This window comes from Pteropus medius, unplaced genomic scaffold, assembly GCF_902729225.1.
Source record: "Pteropus medius unplaced genomic scaffold, Ma_sr-lr_union100, whole genome shotgun sequence".
Taxonomy (NCBI): Eukaryota; Metazoa; Chordata; class Mammalia; order Chiroptera; family Pteropodidae; genus Pteropus; species Pteropus medius.
In genome coordinates, this window is record NW_024351733.1 from 1128194 (window position 1) to 1140973 (window position 12780).

At 32.5% G+C, this 12780-nt stretch overlaps 1 pseudogene; it reads left to right on the forward strand.

The window, feature by feature from the left end:
* The first annotated feature begins 11896 nt into the window (after positions 1–11896).
* On the forward strand, positions 11897–12015 carry LOC120589035 (uncharacterized; annotated as a pseudogene).
* The last annotated feature ends 765 nt before the right edge of the window (positions 12016–12780 follow it).

Genomic DNA, 12780 nt, shown 5'->3' on the forward strand with positions numbered 1-12780 from the left:
GTAGCACAGCTGATTTATCTCATTCCAGCCAAGATTAGCCCAAACCCAGCTAATTTATGTATGGTGATTATTTTATGCCACTAAGTATTGGGATATACTTTAATTTTTTTCATATTTTTAGCAATCATTAATAATAATCTTAAGAACATGACAATAATTTAAAAAACATATTCCTCTAGACTAGAATTCTCTGGTGTTTTACAAAAAGAATAATAAATATTTGATGAAAGGAGAATCTGAGATCAAATATGTTTGAGAATATATAGCTTAAATAAAATTACTCTAGACTATTAGAGAGTTCAGTGGGCTCTGTTAATGTCTGAGAGTTAGACAAAGTTACCTGCAGTTTTCAAATTGATTTGACAACAGAAAACTAACATTAATGGAAATTAGTAACATCTCCCTAAACACAATTTAAGAAATAAAGGTTATTCCTGGGTCATTTAGCAGAGTAATCAATAATCTCATTACCTTGAAAACATCATTGTTTGACCCCTCCACATCAGGCACTATTTACACTGAAAATAATGCTATGTGGTTGAGAAAAAATTAAGACAACTCCACAAGCCTCAGGATGTATAGTAATGTAAGTTTTTATATACAGTTTTTTTTCCTTCATCCTATTAATGACAAACCAATGGATATAGGTGATGATAGGATGTGATGAGATATGTTATGCACAAAACTGTGGCTTAAGGGGAGAGTACAGAATATTTGCTAAGATATATGCTGTTTCCATCACTAAATACCTCTTGTCTGCAACCATGAGCTCTGTAGTTGTATTTGTCAGGCTGTTTTATATACGTTCCAGGGGCTATAATATCTTAGTTTGGATAAATAGCTGATGTAATTAATAAAATCAAAAAGTGCGCCAGAATAATTTTATGTTATTTAACAACTCATATTTGCCAATAAGTCATAAAATTTTCAACAATAATATACTTATCAACAGGTTTGGTGTTTGAAATCAGACTACTGGAGAAATTAATTAATCACTTTATTCTAAGACTGCAAACATAATTTATTGCCATTTCTATAATTACTCAAAATTCATTTTTTGCAAATGCTCAAGGGCTAATCAATTGATTTCATTTCTATTTAATTATTGCAAAGGTAGGTTACCTTATATATTACAGTAACAAAAAATTATAATTAATCTTATAACCATGGAAATGCACAAATCTCACATGTGGACAATTTACATTCTGTGTTAGAAACTATTTGATTTGCACAAAAGTGCTAGGTGATTATTAGTATATTGAAATTAAATTTTATTCTAATTTGAAAAGGTGTAAAAGTAGTATATTTCTATTCTTTGAGTAATTAGAGCTCATATTCTGGCCATTTAGCTTTAATCATTTTTACTTCCTTGTGCTAATATTGAAAACAAGCTTCTAATCATTCCCTAAACTCTGTCCTTTGTATATTTAGTACTGTATGACATACTGTATAAACTTCTAACATTACATGAATTACCAGCTTGATTTTAAAATCTGTAGAATTTCCCTTTGTTTACTCTGGTTAACCTTTTCTGTATTGGTAATTAATATACTTATCTCTTCATGTGAATTTACTCAGTTGCTGTGGTCAGCCTGAGGTATCCATGGATACCAGGCAGATAGGGATTCTAAGTTGAGTAATGTTAGAATTGAAAGTCAATACATTTTATCCAAACCATCATTATTGAAGTGTTTGCATAGATGTGCCAATGTTAACTTAGAAGATTTAGCCTAAAGTGGAGGCGATAGGTTCAGAAGCTAATTTAACTGAATAAAATGCTTTCTAAGAAGTTGGTTCTTCCTCAGTTCTGGGGAGGTAATTTTATAAGCTGGAGAAAGGAAATTATATTTGTCATTAAACACATATTTGACAGGAAGTCATGCATTGACAGCTTGTCTTATAAAATGAAATCTTGAAATCAAAATTTAAAGAAATTCTAAAAATTGCAAGATTATATAAAAAATTTTCTACTGAAAAGTTAGAGATATATTTAACAATTTTTACTTAATTGGTTGTAAACTGTATACATTCATATATATGTAAATATCTGTTATAACACTTACATAAACATCTCCTAGAAGTACAGTGCTTGTCTGAGTCTTGAAACAGAAAGAATTTGACTTAACTGTTAGTGAAATATCTTCACTCCTCTTGAACTTTTAAACGTAATTTTCAGAATGCTGTATGTGGTATTTGAGGCAAAAACAAGCATCTACAGAAGGTATTTACTTTTTCACACACACACTGATAATGTATGAACAAAATTGAAAATTAATGAAAGGCAGGTATAGGCTGAAGGGAAGACGGAAATATTTAAATCGAAGATATTATAAATAGCCTATACATGAGGCACTTTAAGATTTTTCACACTGACTTAATAACCTCTGAAAATAACTATGGTATTTTGTTCCATTTATTTTCCATTCATGGTGACAAAAACAAAGGTTTTCTCCTATTATAGAAGCTAAAGTATTGCTTCATATCATTATGTGTAATAGCCCAGCACTGGAAACAGCCAAAATATCTATTAAGCAATAGAACAGATATGTAAGTAGTACAATATCCACAGAGTGGAATACTATACAGCAATGACAGTGAATAAACTACAACTGTATGTACTGATATGGATGAACTGTCCAAATAACACTAAAATAATCCAGTCACAACAAAGTATAGCTTATGTGATTCATTTTTCATAATTTTTAAGCAAGGCAACTATAATTTTTCTTGTCCAAAATATACATAACAAAATTTACCAATTAAACCACGTTTAAGTATGCACTTCAGTGGCATTAAGTACATTCAAAATGCTATCCAATAATCACTACTATCCATTTCCAAAACTTTTCATCATCCCAGTCAGAAGCTCTCTACCCATTAAACAACAAATCCCCATATCCCCTCCACTCAGCTCCTGGTAACCTTTATTCTACTTTCTGTCTATATGGATTTACCTATTCTAGATAATTCATATAAGTGGAATCATATAACATTTGACATTTTGTGCCTGGATTATTTCACTTAGCATAGTGTTTTCAAGAGCCCTCTATGCTGTAGCATGTGTCAATTTCATTCCTTTTATGGCTAAATAATTTATGTGTGTGTGTGAGGGTTTACACTACTAGAGCACAAAATTTTTAAAATATAGAATTTACGATTTGGTAGTATAAATCATCCAACTTTGTTTCTGTGGATGAATGAGAGCTTGGAGCCTTCGAGTCTCCATTCTAGTTCACCATTCTGCTGATGTTGCTCTCTAAGCCTAATACGGTTTAAATATCAGCATCCTAGTTACCTTTGCAGAGGAAGATGTTTTTTAAGTTTGAGATCCTATATACCACTGAGACTTTGGCTGTGCTAGTAACTGACTACTTCTTTCAATCTAAGTAATATTTACATTCACTAGTTACCTTTGTTAAATCATAGCATTGTACACATTTGTGCAGTTTTCTTTGTTTATTGCAATAAAACTTTTTAAAAAGAATTTACCTTTGTGGCAGTAAAAAGGAACAAACTAATGATGCTTACAATAAATAAATGGCTCTCAAAAGCATTGTGCTGAGTGAAAGGATGTAAATACAAAAAGCTATATACTATATGATTCAATTTATATTAACATTCTAAAAAAGATGAATTTACAGGAACAGAAACCAAATCGGTGGTTCCTAACAGCTGGAAGTAGGGCTGAAAAATTAGCACTAGAGGGGTATAAGAGAATGTTTTCAGGTGATGGAAATATTCTGTATTTTAAATTTTGTAGAAGTTATAGGATTAAATGCATGTCGTTGAAACTCATAGAACTGTACACCTAAAAAGCATGAATTTTCTTGTAAATACACTCTAATAAGCATGATATTGAGAACGATGAAAGTAACCTAGCCAAAGTCCCTTTCCATCACAAAAATTAGGAGACCATGAGGATAGCGATGTTAACAGATGCATGACTTACAAGTGATATATTTCCCTTTACGAATTAGCTGTATAGAATATTTGACACCTCCAATGCCCTAACTCAGAGATGGGCCAATATGACAGAAATATTTGTGAATTAATGGCCATTTCAGATATAACATGTACTCTTTTCTACATTCTGGAGTTACCTGTTATTAGAGAACTAGAAATCTGAGTTCTTACTAAAAAAGCTTATACACTATCTCAGGTACTATTTGCTGTATAAAGAGCCACCCTCACAGTAGTTTAAAATGGCAAGCGCTTAAGTACTTTTTGAGGTTATGTTAGTTGGCTGTATGATTATGTATTGCCCATTTCAGTTGGGGCTAGATGATCTAGGAAAGCCTGACTCTGCTGTCAGTTGGGGGAAATGGTCTCATCACCCAGAGCTATGAGCTGGATTCATTTACATGGTGGTCTCAATTCCCAGAAGTAATTTAGGGCCATTCTAAATGCAGAAGAACTCTTCAAGTATCTGGATATGTCACATTTGTTGTTGTCTAGTTGACCAAAGCAAGTCACATGGTTAAGTCCAAAACCAAAGGGTGGAAGAATAAATTCTATCTCTTAATTGGAAGAGTGGCAAACTTGGATTGCCAAAAGGCATACCTTAAGTCATGAGAGGAATTATTAAATGGTATTCTTTATAGTTTTATTGGAGTATAATTTACAAACCATAAAATTCATGACTTTTGAATGCATAGTTCAATGAATTATTGTAAATGAAATAGATATAATTTAACCACCACTAAATGATTTAAAAAATTTGAACATGTTATATCTGAAATGGACATTAATTCACAAATATTTCTGTCATATTGGCCCATCTCTGAGTTAGGGCATTGCAGATGTCAAATATCCTATACAGCTAATTCTAGTCAGTTTCTACTTCTAGTCACAGGCAGTCACTGATCTTGTTTCTGTCGCTACTGATTTACTGTTTTGAAAGGAAATCATGTTATCTTCTATAGCTGGTTTCTTTCATTTAGCATGATGTTTTTGAGATGTATTCCAAATTGCTATTCCATTATATTGATTTGATACATTTTTTATCCATTTATAAGTTGATGAACATTTAGGATATTTCATATTTTGGTCTATTAAAATAAAGCTGCTATAAACATTACCATGTAGGATTTTGTGTGGTCACATGTATTCCTATACTTTGGATACATATTTAAAAGTTGAATTGTACATCTTATTTTAACTGTATGTTTAACATTATTTTTGTAAGGTCAGTAGTAATGTCTGCCCTCTCATTCCTGATTTTAGCAATTTAAATTGGAGTGTGTTTTTTTTAGCAAAGCAGGTTATTCTTAACTTCTTACCTCTGTAGAGTATCAAGGCCAGCAGTTGGTTAGAGCTTATGGCCTTCTCAGGTCATGAGCACACACAACTGTGAGCATGTGCATCGACTTTGAGATTCCTAGGAATATATTGGAGCTTTTCAAGCCCTTATATTATTCTTGTTATATATGAATTATATAACAGCCTTTCCTTCCAAGATTTTGTTTTGTCTGTTTGCCCTAAGTGTTATCTATAACCTCAGACAGCTGCAACCTAACATTAGCCTATGAATATTTTTGACTAATGACTCCTGGGATATAGCATTAGTACTAGGCCAATTCAGAGTTAAAAGAAAGACAAGCCTTTGAGCTGGTCTTTCAGAGAGCCACCAGGCAGGTCAAAACTGACAGTTCTAGATATTTGAAAATGAGGTCTGCTCAGCTTCTTTTGGAGCCAGGTTGTGCACTGGGTCTATTTCTACGCTGAGGAGTAGGTGATGGGACTGGAGTGGGTTTAAACACCAATAAAGACCATAAATCAGTCCCCCTTTTGCTGAAATAGGTTGATTTCCAGAGTTTGAAATGCTGAATCTGACAGTGCCTAGTTTTTGTTTTTGTTTTTGATTTTATGAAGGAGCAGAATTTGTATTTCCTTACTCTACCATGTTTACTAATGTCACCTTTTAATTTTAGTGATGTTGTTTGACAAACAAAAGTTTTCAATTTTGAACAAGTCTACTTTGTCATTTTTTATTGTCTGTGATTTTTTATGGGCTTATATCTAAGGAATATTTAGCTGTTGGTCATACAAAGTTTTTTTCATGTTTTCTTCTAGAAATTTTATGATTCTTTTGAATTAATTTTTACTTTTGGTCAGAGGGAAGAGTCAACATTTTTTTTCCACATAGATAGTCAATTATTTCAGTAGAAATTATTGAAAAGACTTTTCTTTCTCCATTGAATTACCTTGACAGATATTTTGAAAATCAATTGACTATATATGTGTGGATTTGTTTCTTGACTCACTGTTCTGTTCTATTGATCTATATTGTTCTTTTTATGCCAATGCTGTACTGCCTTGAACACAGTCTCTTTATAATAAATCTTAAAACCAGGTAGCATACATCCTCCAAATTCTTCTTTTTCAAAGTTGTTTCGGTTGGTCTATATCCCTTGTCTTTCTGTATAAATTTTAGAATGAGCTTGTCAATTTTTACCAAAAATATACCTGCTAGGATTTTGATTGGAAATGCATTCAATCAATTGATCAATTTGGGGAGAATGGTCTTTAAAATATTGTCTTTCAATCCTTGAATATGATTGAGGCAATTTTTAAAATAATAGACTACACTCGTTTATGCTGTAGAGATGAGTAATCTAGAAAATCCTTTAAATCTGTGTACCTCAAGCACTCAGTGTTCTCAAGTGACTTATTACCTATAATGACTATCAAACTGAAGACTTTCCAGGGAATCAAAGTGTCAAACATTAAGGAAAATACTGAACTACTGCCTTTATGACATGTTTTTTGTTCCCTTTCTCTATAAATTGTTACCCCTCTTCTCCGTATAGTAATTTCCTACTCATCCTTTAAGATACAGCTGTTTTCCTCCTCTATGAAGTTCCCCGCTCCCTATCAGACTCCTGAGTCAGTGTCCTCATGCGAGGATCTCAATCTCTGTGCCTAATTTCATACTCCTGTGAAACTTAAAGGGTTGTGTTGTTCACATGTAGCAAGCCAAAAGAGCTAGGAAATTAACACTTTGAGCAACCTCAACCAATAGCTCTCGGGAGTCCTGTAAAAGTTTCAGTGCAAGCATTCTGAGATGTAAGATTTACACCTTTTAAAGAATTTCACATAGGAATTAGTTTAGTTCAACTACTGATACCTTTCTTATTATCATAGCCTTCCTTAGCTTCCTTCTCTTTTCTGTATCCACTGCCCAGCTGGCAGTTCCTGTATGTCACAAATAAACTACACACACTCAGATTCTTGCTTTAGGTATGCTCAAATTAAGATAGTACTTATTATTCATATCCTGTTATCCCCACGTCCTTTTGAATTAGCATGAATGTATGACATACATTCATTATATGAACACTGTCTCTTGTTTCCTCTTATTTCTCCTTGTAATCCCTAGTAACCATTTGTGTGCAATGGGTAGTTTATTAAAAAGTCCTAATAGGTTAATATGATGCACCTGTAACATGATTTTTTTTTCTGTTTGTGTTTTAAGACCCATACTACTTTATGAGAGGAAAGTTTATGCTTAAAAGATCCATATGAGAAAGAAACAAGCATGTTTAAAGGAGCACGCTGAATCTAGGCATAAAGATAGGAAACAGAAAGAGTATACTGGCTCTGGAGATTAATTCCAACATGAATTTAGACTTTGAGGAATTTAGAAATGTGGTTTCAGATTTCTGGATTATACCAGTCTCTGACCTGGAGTTTCGATATTGTTTTAGTCTAAATGGGTAGCAGCTGGATAGCATGCTTTAGTTTATTAGGCATTATCCAGAAGATGTTTCTTCTATAGTTAGCAGTAAACTAAACAATTTTAAAATTTATACAAGAGTAAGGCAGAAAAATGATGCCATATATTCATTTTTTATTTCACTGAGAACAAGGAAAAATATGAACATTTCTTTAAGCAATGTTCTTATAGGGCAGTTCATTTTATTTGAATGAAATTAGGCCAAAGATACAAGAGACATGAATATTAAGAGATTCAGTGAGAGAGAAGATGGGTGAAATAAGCCCTGAAATGAGGAGGGAGACATTTTCTAGGATTCATCTATTTGATTCTGAGAAAATCAGTGGGTTTTGGACAAAGTCTTTGGATATAAGTGTGTGAGGGGGTGGATCTATACTCAGGTCATCTGTCCTACAGATCACTTTTCTTTAATTGGACCCTGATTTTAGAGCTAAGAAAATAAATGGTAAAGATGTCTTTTGTGTCACATGGAGATTTATAATTTAAAACTATTTTTGTGTTCTTATGTTTATGAACTACTAAGTAGGCACATGGAAATTTTAAAATTGCCTAGTCAAAGAGACACACATTTAATTTTTATAATATATAAGAGCTAAATTAAATATTACTTGTTCGAGCACTAGAGTTGACATTCCTATAAATTGTTCGACATGTATGACAGACCCACAGCTAATATCATACTTAATGGTAAAAGGTTGAAAGCTTTTCCTCTAAGATTAGGAACAAAGGGTTTCCACTGTCACTACTCCTACTCAATATAGTAGTAGAAGTCCTGACTAGCTCAGTCAGGCAAGAAAAATAAATGAAAGATATCAAATTGGAAAGAAAAAGTAAAATTATCTCTCTTTGCAGATGACATAATTTCATATATAGAAAATCCTAAAGACGCAACCAAAAACCTTAGATCCGACCAACAAATTCAATAAAGTTGCAGGATACAAAATTAACATACAAAAATCCAGTGTTTCTATACACTAACATTTTCTTTAAAAAAAAAAAAAGATCCCATTTACAATAGTGGCAAAAACAAAATACTTAGGAATAAATTTGAGGTTAAAGATCTTTGTTCTGAAAACTATAAGACATTGGTGAAATAAATCGAAGATCAAATAAATGGAAAGGTATCCTGTGTTCATGGATTGGAAGAATTAATATTGTTAAAATGTCAATCTATAGACTCAGTGCAATCCCTATCAAGATTCCAATGGCATTTCCTTACAGAACTAATAGTATATTTTATATATTTGTGCGTATCAGTGTTTCACATATGGAACTCTTCTTTCTTTGTGTCTTGCTTGTTTGCTTCATTTCCTTCATTTCTATGAAAAAACAGTATATACTTAGTGTCTACTGTAGAGAACAGACACTGGTCTAGATTTTTGGAATACAAAAACAACAAAGTAACAACAAAGTAAACAAAGATTCATGTTCTTATGAAGCTTATATTCATGTAGAATAAGGTAGATATTTGCCAAATAATATAGATTGTATCTCAATTATTAATAAGCACTACAGAGGAAATTAAAGCAGGGAGTTCATTAAGGGGTCCCAGGAATGATGAGGGTAATATAATTTTTTTAAAAAATATCTATTTCAGGGAAGATTTATTCAGATAGTGACTTTTAAGCAAATATCTGAAGGTAATGAAGGAGAGAGTCTTGCAGACATCAGAGGAAAGAGCTCAGAGAGAGAACAGCAAGCAAAATGACCCTAAGGTAAGGTTAAGCTTGGTGGATTCAGGGGACAATAACAGGGTCATTGTGTTTGCAGAAGAGTGAGGTAAAGGGAAAGGAAAAGAAATGAGATCACGTGGTAATAGGAGGCCAGATGATTTAAGGCTTTGGGTGGACATGGTAAAGAGTTTGGCTTTTATTCTTTTGAATGGGGAAATTTTTGGAGTGTTTTGAGTTAAAGAATGGCATTATCAGCCTTGTATTTTTCCAGAATAACCCTAGATGTTGTGTTGAGAAGAGATAAAAAAGGACAATGGAAGAATCGGGAAGACCAGTTAGATGGCTGCTCTAGAAACTATACAATCACTGGTGGTAGCTTAGAAGAGGGTAGTAATAATGGAGTTGGGGAAATTTTTTCTGAGTTCAGATATACTTTTCTAGTGTGTGAGTCATTGGTGGCTGAATGCAGCTTTCCCCATAGAATTCAGTGCCTGTCCTTTAAAAGATCAGTTGGACATTTGGTAACTTTTTTTCCCTCATTTTCTAGGTTCATGAGTATATTCTCTAGTATCAGCTAAAGATTTTTAGCTGCTCTAGCATACAGTGTTTTTTTTTCTGTCACTAAGTTCTTTTTTTCCCCTTTTATTTCTCCACAGGACTTAAGATTTATATCATATTGTACTCTCTAACTTTTTTCTAATTTTTAAGCCTTGTCTTGTCAACATGATAGTAACTTTAGCCCCTTGCTACTCAAAGTGTGGTCTATGAACTGGTGGCCCAACATCACCAGGGAGATTATTAGAAGTGTGTGATCTCAGGGCTTGTCCCAAGTCCACTGATTCAGAATATGAAATGTGATAAGAGCACCAGATGATTTTTATGGATATTGAGGATTGAGAAGCACTGGTGTAAAGGACAGGGAATCTGAATTAGAGTCCATTTGCTTTTTTATAAGACTTGGAAAATTTAGTCACATAGCTTTAAGTACATACTTATTCTCACATTTAAACCAAAATCATAGCAAGTTGACTCATAAAGTAAAAACTTTCAAATTTAGAAATAGAGGGTGTATAAATCATATTAAAAATCCTAAGTGATCTTTAAAGAAGCAAATGATTTTTGGGGGTTAGTATATTACTTTGAGCAGACAGACTTATCATAAATGACCTGTCATTTGTATGGATATCTTAAAATCATGCATTTATCATATAGCATGAAATGTTGCTGCACATGTGTATATCTCACCTACATTATGATTACAGATCATAAATTGAGAATGTGCTGTTTCTCATTTCTTTATGGTTGTCAGGAATATCATTCACATAAACTTTTAATCATTCAATAAAATGAGTGGCTGGAGAAGGCATACACAGTACTTCATCATGGCATTCAGTCCCTGATGCCGGATTCTTTCAAAATGTTTTATTAGGTATCTAAGCTATAGGGAAGTAAAGAGTAACTATAGAATTGAATTGTGCCTTTTAAAGATTGCTGTATATTTCTAATATGTTCCATGAAGCAGGTGATTTATGATTCCTGAATTATAAGGCAAAATAGAGTGAACTAAGTTGTGAACAAAATACTGTCATTTAATGTCACCTACTATATCTAAGAGTCATTGGAATTGAATTAGTTGGACTGGGGCTTTGAGTAGGGAAGAGACAGAAGTTGGAATGATGAAATCATGAGAACTAGAGGCTATTTATATAGGATACTTTTTTAGATTATGAAAGAGAAAATCTTTAGCTTTAGTTGTCTATGGAAATCATTTATCAATGATTTTCAATAAATAGTTTGGATAAAATTTGAGAATGTTTAGTAATATTTGCTAAGTTCAGTGTTCTTCCTGTATGTCCTAGTTGAAGTAGAAAAATCATAAGAAATATGGAATAGCTTATCCTGTCATCATTATTCTAGGTTAGAATTCATTGATATTTACTAGGCAAATAATTATTTTGGTATTTACTGGGCAAATAAAAGATTATTAACTTTCTTATTTATTGACTACTTGCCATGTATCAGGCAATGTGCAAAATATTTGACATATGTTATCTCATTAGCTCCTTATTGTAACTCTATTAACACATTTTACAGATATCCTGTCACTCAAAGATAGTAAAATTTGTCACGAGTCATACAACCAAAAAATATATCATTTAAATACTTGATTTAATTTGACCTATCTAGGTTGGTATCTAGTTGATATTCTTAGCCACTCTTTTATTGATGCTTTTTGGATTTTAGTGTTAATTCTATTATAATTCAAGGATTCATTAGTATCAAGGGAAAAAGAGCAGAGATTCAATGATAAATTAGGATTCAACCTAATATTGTACTGTGAGAAAGTTAAGTGGCTCCCTTGTAAAATGTGGCTTGGTTAATCTCAAAGTTGTATGGCATTATTATTTTAAAGATAAAGGTCTCTTTATATTCATTTTCTAAGGTTTGGACTAAATTTGAAATTTTCTCTTCTTTAAAAGTATGCAGGGTCTATGGCCATGCTACCCTGAACAAGCCCAATTCCATCTGGTCTCGGAAGTTAAGCAGGGTTGGGCCTGGTTAGTACTTGGATGGGAGACCACCTAGGAAGACCAGGTGCTATAGGCATAAAAAAAAAATAATAAGGGATTGTAAGCCGACAAGGTCCTTGCAATCTGTGAGGTCAACCAAGGATTGCCTTGCAAATAAATAAATAAAAGTGTTCAGAGACTATCAAAAAAAAATTCAGATGGTTCAATTTTTAATATTACTTTGGCTAAGAAAAAATTTCAAAAAATCAGGCAGGAAAACAATTTATAATAAGTGAGAAGTGTGTACTTAGGAAAAGAACATATACCGAAAGACAAATGCATTTAGCTCTTCCTGATAAGAAAAATCAAATCATAGGAATGGTAAAAATCTATACATTTCACTTCCGATTCTAAAAATATGTGAAGGTTTGGTATATTTATAATGGGGCAATGTGGCTATCAATTTCCAATGCATTTGAACAAATCAAATGGAGCTAAACTTTGCTATAAAGCTTTCTTAGAGCATCTCAATACATTATTTAAATAGCTTTAATTGAAGATATTCTGTATTTAGAAGATATTCCACTTGAATGTGAATATTTAAATACTTGATAAACAGAGAGCATATCTTTTCAGATGAATCAAAGAAAAAAGGAATTAGTCTAGGGTAGTACAATCAGCTATGCTAAAAATGAAATAAATGCATATCTCCTGATGGTAAAAGTATGTTCACTAAATGAGTACTTCTAAAATAGTTATCACAAATGTCAAATAGTTGCAATAATAATAATGATGTCCAAAGCATTTTTGGTACAGAACGAATGTCTGTAGGAAAAGAAGTTTTATAAGTAACAAAGATTGG